This window comes from Belonocnema kinseyi, chromosome 10 (genome assembly GCF_010883055.1).
Source record: "Belonocnema kinseyi isolate 2016_QV_RU_SX_M_011 chromosome 10, B_treatae_v1, whole genome shotgun sequence".
Taxonomy (NCBI): domain Eukaryota; kingdom Metazoa; phylum Arthropoda; class Insecta; order Hymenoptera; family Cynipidae; genus Belonocnema; species Belonocnema kinseyi.
This window is the reverse complement of record NC_046666.1, coordinates 85,969,706-85,985,108: the sequence shown is the minus strand read 5'-3', so window position 1 is coordinate 85,985,108 and position 15,403 is coordinate 85,969,706. Positions and strand designations below refer to the sequence as shown.

The 15,403-nt window shown below is 40.8% G+C and overlaps 1 protein-coding gene across 2 annotated transcripts in view; it reads right to left on the bottom strand.

Moving 5' to 3' along the window:
- Window positions 1-15,403, bottom strand: part of LOC117181633 (fatty acid synthase-like) — a 149,286-nt gene that overhangs the window by 103,604 nt on the left and 30,279 nt on the right. The gene's annotated exons all lie outside the window — the stretch shown is intronic.

Here is a 15,403-nt window from a genome sequence, read left to right as displayed (position 1 = left end):
GACCCTACTTTTTTATTGCAAATTCGGATTCAGCGTCGAAAAATTCATAAGAATATATAGGTCTGGTCAATTGCACAGACACTTTTGTTTTTTTTGTGGGCCCCTGTTATCGGAAAGCTTTCGATTCAACCTCCCATAGACTTATCATCTGTCTTTTGGAAAACTTAAAGGTTCATCCTCAAATGGTTAGGAGCATCGAGAGATTGATGTCGCTTTAAAAACCAGATTTACTATCTTATCTGAAAACATTGTGTGACAACTAACAAGGTCACCTTTCAGAGTGGTGTCTTTCAGGGCGACATCATGACCCCACTCCTCTTTTGTCTGACATTATTGCCACTATCTCTAGCACTTCGCCATTCCGACGGGTACTTGTGCGGCAAACCTGCAGATCGAAAGTACAAGGTCACTCATGTATTTTACATGGACGATCTTAAGATCTATGCTAAAAACGCAGAGCAACTACATATAGCTCTAGGGATTGTCGAACGATATACTAAGAAAATTGGAATGCAATTTGGGTTAGGCAAATGCGCCAAGGTTTATTTGAAGCGAGGAAAGCTTAATGGCATCCCCGGAGATCCTAAGCTCGTGGATAAAAGCGGGATACGACACTTTTGCGCTGGAGAGACTTACACATACCTGGGCGTGCCACAGAGCCACATTCAGGATGTGATATCTATGAAGGATACTCTCCGAAGCAGATACAAACATCTCATCCGGTAAATTTGGTCTTCCGAAGTGTCGGCGGGGAACAAATTTTCTGCAGCGAACATGCTTGCCAATCCGGTAGTACTCTATTCATTTGGAGTGGTTCCATGGACGAAGAACGTTCTCAGATCCCTTGATATCGAGACAAGAAAGGTTATGCACATGAACAAAATTATGCATCTTAAGTCTCCTGTTCCGCGACTGTGCATCGCACGCCGTCAAGGTCATCGCGGAATATTGAGTCTTGAATGTCTTCACAACAGGATTATTCTGGGTACCGCACATAAAGTCGGAAAAGGAATAGACACTCTTCTTAAAATGGCCAGGAATCACAAATAAGTAGGCAAAGGAGTATGTCTGTACAAAGCAGCGGAGGAGGCTGCTGAAGCACTCGGACTTAACTTCAGTATTAGGGGTGGGCAAAAGGCATCAAATCTTATTTATTTCGAGTACTCATTCCGGAAAGCCCGGATTAAGAAAGCGCAAGAGAAAAATTTTTGTGAACAGCTCCTCGATAAGAGGATGCAGGGTATCTTCCACAGAAATGTGGAGGATCAGTCAGTGCCCTGTGAGCTAACGTTTGCTTTCCCTAAATCGCCCGGATTGAAGTCTGGTAGGAAGGGTTTCATTTTAGTTTGCTAAGAAGGTGTCATTGCCTCCTTAACATACCGTTGCGACATTTTGAGCCAAGACATTCCCGATGATAGCTGCAGGGCGTGCTATGCACACCCTGAGCATTCAGGTCACATACTATCTAGTTGTCCAACTCATGAGGAAACGACCTACGTCCAAAGGCACAATGCGGCACTAAGAGTGCTTTATTAACATCTCTGTCACTCTTACGGCATTAACGTTAACTTCACTCAACTAAATGCTCCTGGGGAAATCGAGTCAATTGTTGAGAATGGGAAGTGCCTCATATACTGGAACTTTATATTCTCGACAACTGTTTCTGTTGCACGCTCGAGGCCAGACATGGTTCTTCTTGACTTCGAGATGCGAAACATGTTCGTTATCGATTTTTCGACACCAGCTGACAAAAACATCATAGCCAAGGAGAATGAAAAGAAAGAGAGGTATGGAGGACTTATAAGGAATTTGCAACGATTGTATCCAGAATATTCTGTTAAACTGATTTTCTTTATCATCGGCGCTTTTGGAAGTGCAAGCTTTCACTCGCTAATGGCCTAAAAAGCATCCCTGCATGTCAGAAATATGCTATGACACTTGCGGGAAAAATGAAGAAGGCGGTAGTCCTTGAGTCGCTCCGTGCTTTTAGGGTGCATGAGGCTTTTGCTGGATCGTCGTATTGATTCCGTTACAGAGTGTAACCACCTATCTCACGGTCGTGAGGCGTGATTGTGGCTGGAATTTTACCGCGATTTCGCTGGGAGCGGGTGCAATTTTCCAGATTAGCACCCGCTCCCGGCGAAATCCTTCAGTTGTCAATATGACAAATTTTTAATTATATATAATTATGTATATATATATATATTTATTTTTTTGAAAATGCATTTATATATTTTAGACTCCATGAAATACGGAGAAATTGTTGAATGGAAAAATGTAATTTTTGGATTTTCTATTATTTTGTATGCCGTAAAAATTTGAATTTTTGATTTTCCAAGAAAATTCAAAAATTTTTTATGATAATCGTAGGGCATTCAAAAACTAAACTTTCTCTCCTCTTGACTTTTTTCATATCGCCCGTTATTTGATAGTTTGTTGTACAGAAAATTTTTCAATTTAAAAAAAAATGTTCTGAAAGATATTCAAAAGGCGCTGACTTTTTGAATTTGTACACAACATGGCTGGCTAACAAACTTGACCTTTATTTTAGTACTGACAAAAGTGTAACAAAGGTCAATCTAATAGAATGATTTTGTCAAAAGTCATCGTGCTCACAGAAAGACAGACATACATACATGCATGCATACACAGAAAAAACTAATGTTAAATTTTGTTACATGTAAAATTTCCCGCTGCTAAAGTTTACATGCTACAGTCGATGCTACTTACCTGGCCGCTATTCACCATGCCGCTTCTCCTGATTGTCGGTCGAGCTCTTCCCCCGCCACGACCGCGGCTACGTACGTATCGAGCGAAACAATTCGCATCAAGCACCACGCATTGAGATCATACTCGAGAGTGGGGAACATCGTGTCCAGGAAAATTATTACCCTACGGTCCCATCCACAGCAAGGTAAATGGCGTCGACTGTATTTGGTAATAGTATATTTTACGGTGTATAAAAGCTGTCGTCTACTACAGCGTTTTTAGCAGAAATGGGAAAACGGCAAAGTATAAATGAATTCGAGCTATAAATCGGAACACCAGATTTCAAACAATCACAGAAAAAACAAAAGTTCAAATTTGTTGTAGGTAAGACTTGAAACTGTTAAAAATTAAACATATTTGGGCAAAGGTTCCAACGATGTAGGAGAATAATTTTAATTTCGTCTACACCGTCACGCTGAAGTGAGAAAATTTCGATAAAACATGTAGAATCAGCAACAGGAAAAAGAAAGAAAAATTGTTCTTACTGATGTATCTCCTCCGAAACTAATTACACTGTTGTAGACGAATTAGAACTTAGTTAAAACGATTTAGCATAAATCGGGAAAACAACTGACAAATGGTAATTCTCATTTCTCTCCAATTTAATGAAGTGAAACGACGATAGGTAGCGCTAGCGTCGTGATTCCGGCTACACGTCGCATTAAAATAGACGATTATAAGGCAAAAGATTATCCAGACAAGGTTAAAAATCGGAAATTAACTTCGATTCATGTTAAGTTTATTCGAAAAGGTTCATTTTTGTTGCGGTGTATCTTTCACCTGGAATCGATGTGAAGTTTATCTTTCATTTTTTCTGTGGATCGTCAGGTAGACACATTCGTAAAAACATGTTTTTCGGATTCAGAGGATCTCAAAACAAGGACATTCGACAAAACCCGGGGGTAGGGGGGTCAAATTTTACGCAAATCTAATACCTTCGTTTAAATATGTTATATTTAGTTTTCTTCTTATTAACAGTGAGCTTGTTTATATTACAATACTCTTTCAGGGCATTCAGTTTTCTTATTGCGTCTAGTTTAGATTCCGCTAGACTAATTAAATCTTCCGCTTAAATCAGCATTAAAATATCGATATCATCCATGATTATAAGACCCACAAGCCCCTTTTTTCTGAAAAAATTACAATATCTGAGGTCAAGAAGTTACACATGATTGGGCTCAAAATCTCTCCCTATAGGACTCCCTCCGTAACCGACAATTCCTCTGATATCTCATCCCCCACATTCACGCAAGTTAAAGCCCTCTCATACAGACTTTTTAGAATTCTTATCATTTTTGAGCTGACCCCAATATCACAGAGTTTTGACCACATGAGAGAGTGACCTACCGATGGAAAAGCTCTTTCAAAATCAACAATAATGGCATATACGTGTCTATTCTTTTTTTGTAAGTAAATTTGCGAAAGGGAGGCCAAAGTAAAAATATTGTCGATGCAATCCCTGCCGCTGCGAAAACCTGCTTGGGCTTCTGGAATAATATGACCCCTACATGTCTTATAAAAAAGTGAATAATAACAAATTTGTAGAGATTTTTTTGCTGCACAATGTTTGTCTTATGTAAAAATTTATTTATCTTGCATAGCTTATCCGCAAAATGCAATTTTCGATTATTTTTTTGTGCGGTCCAAATTTGAATTTTCAATTTTTCCAAGTTGTTCATTGAATTTTAGAATCATGAAAAAATTTGGTATTCACAATTTAAAATGAGCTCACTTTTAGAATTTCTATCCAAAATGGCCGACTAATGAACTTGGCATTTAGCTTAGGACATTAAAGGAGTGTACCAAATGCCAGTCCACTATATTGATGTTTTTTAAGTTACCGTGCTCACAGACAGATAGACATACAGAAAGACACATTCGTGAAAACCTGTTTTTTGGTTTCAGGGGGTCTTAAAACGTGGACCTTTTGACCAAAACGGAGGTGTACAATTTTACACAAATCCAATGCCTTCTCTGGTGTAAATGTAAAAATGATTTATTTGTCATGAATAATTTTGTGATAGTTCTGTTTTTGATATTAATCGTTAAAAATAACACTAAAAACACACAAAAAACATTTTTTTTGAAACCCTACACACGACACGAAAAAAGAAATAAAAAGATAAAAGTTGTGATGATAATGTACCCACGTAGCGGGTAAGTTTTTTTTACTTTTAATTATGTTTTTCATGATTAAAGCCAAAACTGCGCATCCTATACAAAAATTGATACCTAACAAATTTGTAAATTTTTTCCAAATTCATCATTTTTGTTTGTTTATCTTTTACGATATTTTGCACAGTGATAATTAAAATCCATGTGAATTAGAGTCTTCTATTGAATATAAACTCGGATGAACGCGATACTAAGTAACATTAAATTCAGTGATTTAGAAAGTGCCCTTTGTTAACCTCTAATACGCGGTCTTGCGAAATGGCTACGGCTTATTCATGTCACGTTCGTAAAGGTTAGACAAGGTCAAAAGGAATTATTGACCCGGAAGGTCACTCCTAATCACTAATGCATGGTGTAAAAAGCCCTCTGCTGACCATAATAAAATTCACTCGGGATATTTAATATAATAGATAGCCACAGGCTCTTGAGTTTTATAGGGCGTAACTCGTAAGCCTTAGAGTTCAAGAACATGAGATCAAATATTGTGAAATCGTGCGTAACAATAATCTAACATGTAGCTGTCAGGGGACGGAACCGTCCGTAAGTCGGGCAAATATTCTTAAGCTGGTTTTTGTGCCTTAATTGGAATTTAAATTATTGTTTATTTAAATATATTGGTCTCTTTGTTTATATACAAGTGATTTGTGAATAGTTACTGCTCTCGCATGTGACGCCACTCCTGGTTACCCCCCTCTCTACTTTCCCCTACTTTTGATCTAGCCAAGCATCGTCACTCGTAATTAATATAGCCCTATTTAATGGAAGAAGTTCTGAAGGTAATTTTATATCCTACACATTGCTGTCTTTTTTCTCGTTTTGTTGTGAAAACTAGCTGACGCTCAACATTTACAAATGATTTGTGAATCTCGTGGTATCATCGACATTCACAGATCTTAATAAACTTTTTGAAGTTAAGCAACCAGCATGACTAAAGTGAATCCTACTCGAAATTAAATAATAATTCGGATTGAGCTGATCGTGAATCTGATCATAATAACCGAATTGTTGTTTAAAAATAACAATTATTAACATTTATCAATTTTATTCGAAATTATCAGTATGATAAGTCAAATCTTTTTTACACAAAATTAAATAAAAATTCGGAGATGATCGTGAATCTAATCATAATACCCGAATTTTTGTCTGAAAATAACAATTGTTATTAACATTTATCAAAAAATTTGAAATTATCAGTCTAATGATTCAAATCTTTTTCACATAAAATTAAATAGGAATTCGGAGTTGATCGTTAATCTGATCGTAGTACTAGAATTGTTGTTTAAAAATAACAATTGTTATTTACATTTATCAATGTTACTTGAAATTATCAGTGTGATAATTCATATCTTTTTCACACAAAATTAAATAAGAATTCGGAGTTGATCGTTAATCTGATCGTAGTACCCGAATTTTTGTTTAAAAATAACAATTGTTATTAACATTTGACAATTTGATTTGAAATTATCAGTATGATGATTCAAATCTTTTTCACACAAAATCAAATAAGAATTCGGAGTTGATCGTTAATCTGATCGTAGTACCCGCATTGTTGTTTGAAAATAACAATTGTTATTAACATTTATCAGTTTCATTTGAAATTATCAGTATAATGATTCAAATCTTTTTCACACAAAATTAAATAAGAATTCGGAGTTGATCGTTAATCTGATCGTAGTACCCGAACTGTTGTTTAAAAATAACAATTGTTATGAAAATTTATCAATTTTATTCGAAATTATCAGTATGATAAGTCAAATCTTTTTTACACAAAATTAAATAAAAATTCGGAGTTGATCGTGAATCTGATCATAATACCCGAATTTTTGTCTGAAAATAACAATTGTTATTAACATTTATCAAAAAATTTGAAATTATCAGTCTAATGATTCAAATCTTTTTCACATAAAATTAAATAGGAATTCGGAGTTGATCGTTAATCTGATCGTAGTACTAGAATTGTTGTTTAAAAATAACAATTGTTATTTACATTTATCAATGTTACTTGAAATTATCAATGTGATAATTCATATCTTTTTCACACAAAATTAAATAAGAATTCGGAGTTGATCGTTAATCTCATCGTAGCACCCGAATTTTTGTTTGAAAATAACAATTGTTATTAACAATTATCAATGTTATTTGAAATTGTCAGTATGATAATTCAAATGTTTTTCACACAAAATTAAATAAGAATTTGGAGTTGATCGTTAATCTGATCGTAGTACCCGAATTTTTGTTTGAAAATAACAATTGTTATTAACAATTATCAATGTTATTTGAAATTGTCAGTATGATAATTCAAATGTTTTTCACACAAAATTAAATAAGAATTCGGAGTAGATCGTTAATCTGATGATAGTACTGAAATTGTTGTTTAAAAACAACAATTGTTATTAATATTTATCAATGTTATTTGAAATCATCAGTGTGATAATTTAAATCATTTTCACACAAAATTAAATAAGAATTCGGAGTTGATCGTTAATCTGATCGTAGTACCCGAATTTTTGTTTGAAAATAACAATTGTTATAAACAATTATCAATGTTATTTGAAAATGTCAGTATGATAATTCAAATTTTTTTCACACAAAATTGACTAGGAATTCGGAGTTGATCGTTAATCTGATCGTAGTACCCGAATTGTTGTTTAAAACTAACAATTGTTGTTAACATATATCAATGGTTCTTGAAATTATCAGTGTGATAATTCAAATCTTTTTCACACAAAATTAGATAAGAATTTGGAGTTGATCGTTAATCTGATCATAATACCCGAATTGTTGTTTGAAAATAACAATTGTTATTAGCATTTTTTAATGTTAATTGGAATTATCGGTATGATAATTCAAATCTTATTCACACGTAATTGAATGGGAATTCGGAGGTGATGTATCGCGAATCTAATCATAGCACCCGAATCGTATGTAACAATAACCAGTGAATTAGCATTCATTAATGTATATGGAGGTTCAGCACTAATTATATTCGAAATTGATACGCTGAGTTGAATGATGTTGAGATTTAATTAAATCTGATGTTAATGACCGGTTTGTACGTTATTTTTTTGTAGAAGTGCAATGGATTATTGACATTTGATGATGTCATCTGGATTGACTGACGTTTTTTTATGATTTAAATTGATTTGTATTAATTTTTTTATATATTAGAGCATAACTTCTGCTATCGCTCGGCGTTGGTGACGATTGACTGTTTAGAATACTGGGAAATTCAGCTGGTTTGCACATATTTTGGTACCATGAGGTAAAATGGATTTACAAATTAGGATTCATAATAGGCCAATGCGGGCCATTGTCGACTCAAGTTTAAGTTCCAATATAATAGGCAGGCAAAAGTTGTGCTCAACGGGATTCCCCTTTCGAGTGCGGTCAACCGAATCAGCTCGCATTTTGAATGTTTCGAAAAATTCACTCCCGGTTTCAAGTAAATGCAAACTTCCAGTACGCGTCGCAGGGATCACAAGAGAGTTGAACTTTGTAATCGTTCCAAGTAGGGGAATTAGATGTATACTCGGAATGGATATTCTCCAACATTTTGACGTGACCATGCGGTTCATTCACGTGTAGCCAGTAGGATCACTTAATCGTAGAATTTCATTCATAGCAGCTCGGAAGTTGTTCGTGTAACTGAAAATCATCTAAATTGTTAGTTGTTGATGAGTGGATCCAATGGGGTGGACCTAATCCGGGTGTAGCCTTTTGTTTTGCTACGTAAGTCAGTGAGACAACGTATGCCTGTGTCGGGTAACCGGTCAATCACATTGGGATGTATAGTCGGTGTGGGTGACGTAATCGTAACTATTTAACCCAGAATGTCGGACTCCAGGAGTAGTGACTCCCTAAAGGAGATAGTAGAATTTTCAGAAAAACAACTTCGGGCATTTCTGGCCGAGCGTGGTCATAATTCTCTCGGGCCGATAGAGGTATTTCGTGATCGAGCTCAGAGGGTTTATCTTAGAGCAGCTGGCGACCGTGACGTTGACTGGACGGTCGCAGACGAAGCGGGAACAGAAGTGAAAAGGGCCATAGGAGCCGCCTATGCAAGTGCGCTAGTGGACAGTATGCTTAGTCAATTCGGTCAGGACAGGTTCCGAGTACAAACGGAAGATGATTTAGCTTTGTATAACCGGGTGATTTCGACGACTCGTTGAATATTTCACGCAGAAGAAGGGGAAAATAACCGAGTCTTAGGTTCGGAAAGACTAGAATCTAGGACTGACGTGCAAAACGCGTTGCCATCAACGGGTTGCGTGACGATGCCCAATACACTGTCGTGCACGAACACCTCAATCACTGCGTCGATGCCTCAATCCTCGGTGTACAGCTCGGTGGGAAGCTGTGCGTGCGATCTGCGAAGTCTGCGACGAGAGAGCCTATTTTATCCTGAGTTGTTCCGACCCGCTAACACACAAATGGCTCAAAGTTTGAGATTGGGATCTTCTCATCTAACGATTATGCATCACACAACGGGCATAGCTGCGCATAACCACCAAAGCCCACTCTCGGGAGCAGGGAACTCGCCACGAGTTGCCATAAATGTCCCGGCCGCAGATGCCGGAGCTTATTTTTACACGGGTCCTCGAGAGCATGCACAGAATGTTAACCCCTGCCAAGCTGAAGCCCTACCCGCCTATGACAGGTGGGTTGATACACCGCCCAGCACTCAATTCCTCAGGGGTTATTCCACGGGCCAGTTCGGATTTATCGGAGGCTTAGGAGGGTTTACCCAGGCTGCTCCTCGGGTGGAGGGTCCTGTGTTTACCCCTCTCGGTTGTTTTTCATCGGCAAAAAATTCCTCAGAAGCTGCGAGTATGGTTTTCAGCCCAGCTCTAGCGCGGCCGGCTCCCAATAACTTCAGGAGCCTAAACCCTTCATTGAAGCATTCACTGGGGGGGGGGGGGCGGATCAGCCAATCGAACGGAATCCAGGCGAGCGGTCCGTATGAGTTTTTTAATCATGGAACCGGGACATCTTCTCTTGGCCAGCAGTGGACTGACCTTATCTCGAAATCCGATCGAATCATGGCTTCACTGGGAAGCACAAATCGAGGTCCGCCTAAAACCCTGGACTTGTTAAAGAAGAAATGGGGAAATGTCTTCACAGGTGATGGTGGCACAAGCAGGAAAAATTTCCTGGCTCTTGTGCAAGAGGGCCGTTCGGCTTCTGGTCTCAGGGATGAGGAATTGCTCATTGCAATCCCATTCATACTGGACAGACTGGCTCTTCAGTGGTTTCGCCAGAACTATATGGGTTGGTCGACCTGGAACCAGTTGAGAATCTCCTTGCTGTCAATGTACGGTGACAAGAGATACCAGTGGGGACTGAAAGAACAAGTTTTTTCTTTCCGGCTTCAGGGCCCCGATGAAAGAACCACAGACTTTTTGGTCTGCTTACAGGGACTCTTTCTAAAATTTCAGCGTCCAGTAACTCTGGAAGAGCAAATGGATCGCGCTTATAGAAACATGAAGCCTGAATTGCGTAGGGTGATTCGTCGCTTTGAATTCAACGATTATAACGGGCTAATGGGACTCGCTAGGGAGGTGGAATGAATCTTTGTTCCCGAGCATGAGATGCGTATGCCTCCCAGTCCAGCAGAATCACTCTTCCCAGAACTGGCTTACACTAAGCGAAATAAACCCACATGGGAGAACAGAAGCAGAGTCGTAGCGCCATCAGAAGGTTCTGATTCACAAATTGAGTCTTTAGCCACTCTGTTGGTGGAACTCGTGAAGAAACTCGATCGCAATAATCCGTCAGCGGATAAACCTAAGAGTTCTGGTAGCGGGAGTAGTAAAAACCGTAAAGCGAGTTTCAAATCGGTGGAATCGCCATCGGAGAACCAAGGGAAGTCGTCAGTGTCGACGGAAAAGCCGAACTGAAGTCAGAAAATGCCGGTAAAGCCAAAAATCGAACCGAAAGTCTAACCCCCTTCCTTCAATTGTACAAATAACGACCACAAGTGAAGGTCATGCCCAGATACTTGGGTTAAATTTTGTCACAATTGCGGCAAACATGATCGGATCAAGCGTGATTGCGATTCTGATTATTGCAGGGGAAATCGGTAAGGAAGGGCAGACGTAGGGTCAATGCTGCCTTTGTGGTTCCCAAACAGACCCTAATAACTAAGGTTAAAAAGGGTAAACCGTTTATAAATGCTTATGACTCAATCTATTCTCTGAAAATAACGAGAATGAACCATCTGGAACACTCAGATAACATAACGATCGACACAAGTCTAAGGGCTCAAGATCACTCGACTCAAGGGGGTTTCTTACACCAAAGTCTCTGGGTGGTAAGTCACCTCGGAATTTCGATTTATATTTCACTTCACTCGAGAATCCTAAAAAATGCATCGACGACTCTCCACTCAATAAAATCAACCGCTTCATGTCTGAGCCGTTCGTAAATTCCGGATTTTGTGGGCCGCTCGATGCGGTAGATACGGGCTCTCATGAAGTAGGGAAACCCGAAGTCGATTTCATATCCGGAATCGGTACCTCTTCGCGACCCTATATCAATATTGAAATAGATGGCACCGAGTTCCACTCACTAATCGACACCGACTCGTCGAGAACTTATATAGGTTCGACGGGATTAAGAATCATCACTGAGCGTGGGTATCAAGTAGATTACTCAAAATCAGGTGAAGCCATGATGGCTAATAGTACCATTGAAACCATTATTGGCGAAGCCTGTCTACCAATTACCTTTTCGGGAACCACACAGATCATTTGGATCAAAATCATACCGAGTCTGATAGATACTTGTGTTCTTGGCATAGACTTTGCAGAGCGGTTCGGGATCGTGATGGACCTAAGAGATCGGAAACTATGGTTGACTGACGAGCCAATCATTCAATTTGCGTTTGGTCTGGCGGATAGGAGCGGCCGAGAGGCGTGCAAGTGAATAGCATTGCTTGAGAGTACAGAAAGAATTAAGTTGGAAGAATTCCTGAAGAGAGTATTATCTCCGATACCGAATAAATTGCCCGCAGCAAAGTTCGTCAAGCACGTGATCGACACACGCGGACATAAACCGATCCGACAAAAGAATTACCGGATGTCACCAGAAGTATGTGGCATTTTGATTGAAAAGGCTAATGAGATCATCAGACAGAACTTGATAGAACCCTCGAATAGCAAATGGTGCAGCTTGGCCGTAATGGTCCAGAAATCTGATGGAGAGTTTTGGTTATGCATCGACTTTCGTAAGATAAACGAAGTCTCAAAAAAGGATGCTTATCCGATTCCATTTATGACGAAAATACTGGAGAGACTCAATTCTTCTCGCTATATTTCAACTCTAGACTTGAACAAAGTCTATCACCAAATTCCTTTAAGCGAGGAGAGTAAGGCACTCACGGCTTTTGCGACCCCTGTTGAGGGTCTGTATCAATATAAGCGTATGCCGTTTGGTCTAACAGGGGCCCCGGCTACGTTCCAGCGGATAATGGACAATGTTATCACTCCTGAAATGAGACCACACGTGTTCGCTTACTTAGTCGATGTAATCGTCGCCTCAGCAACATTTGAAGACCACCTGTATTGGCTCGAGAAAACAATCAATCGGTTGACAGAAGCCGTACTAACGCTGAGTCCCGATAAATGTAAGTTCTGCCAATCAGAAGCGAGATATTTAGGGCTTAGAGTGAACAGTGAGGGATTGGTCATAGATGAGGATAAAGTCAATCCGATTTTGGAATACCCTTGACACGAGAATCTCAAACAGGTTCGTAGGTTTGTGGGAGCGACTTCCTGGTATAGGAAGTTTATCAAGGATTACGCTAAGATCTGCGAGCCTCTCACTCGTCTCACCAAGAAGAACGTTGGATTCTGGTTGGGAGAGGAGCAAGAGAAGGACTTTCGAACTTTGAAGAGTTCCTTAACCACGTCGCTGGTACTAGCGTATCCTGACTTCAAAATTCCGTTTTGCATCCAAACGGATGCAAGTCGATTCGGTCTGAGTGCAGTAGTTACTCAGATGCAGGATGGTCATGAGCGAGTAATCGCATATGCCAGTCACGTGCTTTCAATAGTTAAGCAAAACTACTCAACGACCGAGCAGGAGTGCCTGGCCGTGGTCTGGGCCAATAGGAAGTTCCGGTACTACCTGGAGAGTTATCACTTCGTGGTAATAACTGACCACAGCAGCTTAAAATGGCTGTACAATTTGAGAAACCCAACCGTTTGCTTGGCTCGCTGGGCCCTAGATCTCTTGGAGTGCGACTTCGAAATCATCCATAGGAAGGGGGCAAAACACCACGTTTCCGATGCTGTTTCCCGGATATTCGAAACAACTCATGTAAAGGAGATGGAGCAAGTAGCGGTCATCGGACCTTTAAGAGATGAGTGGTTTCTGCAGCGTAGAGAAGCTGTGATTAGGACACCATACAAATAGCATGGGTGGAAAGTAGTGGATGGTAGGCTCTGCAGGTATCGAAACAACCCATTATTGGAGGACCTCGTGGACGACCAGGACGCTTGGAAGTTGGTTGTCCCTAAGGATAATCAACCGTAATTGTTGGAGGAAGTTCATGACACTCCGCAGGCTGGTTATCTGTGCATTGAAAAGACGTGCGAACGGGCGTCGATTCGTTACTTTTGGCCCGGGATGTTCAGGGATATCTCGGCATCCGCACGGAAATGTCAGACGTGTCAGCTGAATAAGCCGGAACAGGCACAGTCGACAGGATTGATGACTCGACGTGTAGTCCAGGAACTCTGGACAGTAGTAGCAACAGATGTCATGGGACCCTTCCCTTGCAGTAAGCGCGGTTACGAGTATCTAATAATTTTCCAGGACTTATTCTCGAAGTGGATCGAATTGACACCACTAAAGACTGCCAATTCTGAAACAGTAACTCGTTCGTTCTTGGACCTCGTCGTGAAACGTTGGGGAACCCCACAGGTTCTGCACTCCGACAGCGGGACGGAGTTCAACAATAGGGTCGTGCGGGAGCTGAGCGATGCATTCGGTAATCATAGGTCATTTAATCTGTTACATCACCCATAGGCGAACCCAGTGAAGCGAACCAAGCGAGTTTCAAAAACCATGATCAGGTCATGTATTGGACAGGATCACCGGAATTGGGACAGGCATCTGAATGATTTCGGATTCGGCTACAACACTTCACTTCATAGCACCAATGGGGTGACACCAGCATTTTTAAATATGGGGCAGGAGCCCCAGCCGCGACATTCATTTCGCCGCCTTGAGAAGGGGGATGTCGAGTTGCCGGCTGCAGATCTTGCAGGCTGGACAGCTCTTATGTCAAAAATGATCCATTTGAGGGATTTAATCACACAGTATCAGGACCAGGCTTTTGTTAGACAGGCTAGGTATTATGACCGCCGTCACAGCGACCCGCAATTTAAGGTTGGAGATCTGGTGAAGAAGCCTAACCACGTACTATCGAGAGAAAGGGATGACGTGGCCGAGAAGCTGGCCCCTCAATTTCCGGGACCCTTTACAGTGGTCGAGGTGATTTCACCGAACATTTACAGGCTCGCATCCCCGGAGGGAAGGCGAGCGGGACGCTATCACGCGTCACATGTCCAGAAGTATGTGAGTGGGGATGTGGGCTATTAGGCGGAGTATGCGAGGCATAATGAAATTGATTGTTTGCTTCTTGAAATAAATGATTCCGAGTCGTCAGACGACGGTGCCACCACAGAGGCGAGCGATGTGGATTTAGACACCGACTGGAGCTACAGCTATAGCCAGCAACACCACTCGGACTCGGAACTGGGCCTGTTGGCACGGGGAAAATTACGCAATACTTTTCCAGATAGGGTAGCAAATTTAATAAAACAGCTAAGCCCGCTCGGAAGGGGAGCGTGCGTACTTTAACTTTAGAGTCAGTAAGGTATGAGTAGTTTAAAATGTTAGAGATCGAATTAATAGGTAGTTTTTTTCATCTGTCTTTCAGCACCCGGTCTCACACGCAAGGCCAAGAAGGATGAAAGCCCTTCGGGCTCCGGAAAGTCGTGGTGGAGGTGACAGTTAACCTCTAACACGCAGCTGGGAACCATTATACCACAGTGGTGGCAGAGAGTTCGGCTGCGGCCAGCGCTATGGCTGTCGCACCCGGACCCCAAGCCCCGCTATCCAGTAGCCAGGCCCAACAGCCAAGATCAGGTTATGGAGCCGGTGTTAGTCTCGGCCGACCGACAGCCACAGGCTAACCCACGGGAACGACTTTCCATGGAGGAGCGGGTGTGGCTTAGGTTCCACATAGATCCATAGTTCCGACGGATTAAGCCCCCGAACATGTTCAGAAGGAGGAAGGAGATGAAGGAAATGTGCGGAAAGTCCCTTCAGTACGGTCACGGATATTTTAACTGTCCAATTTGGAAGCACTTGCGTCAGTAGCGACGCCAACAACCTTCTTCAGATTATTTTTATATATTAGAGTACGTTACAGTTTGAAATTCCAAGTTAG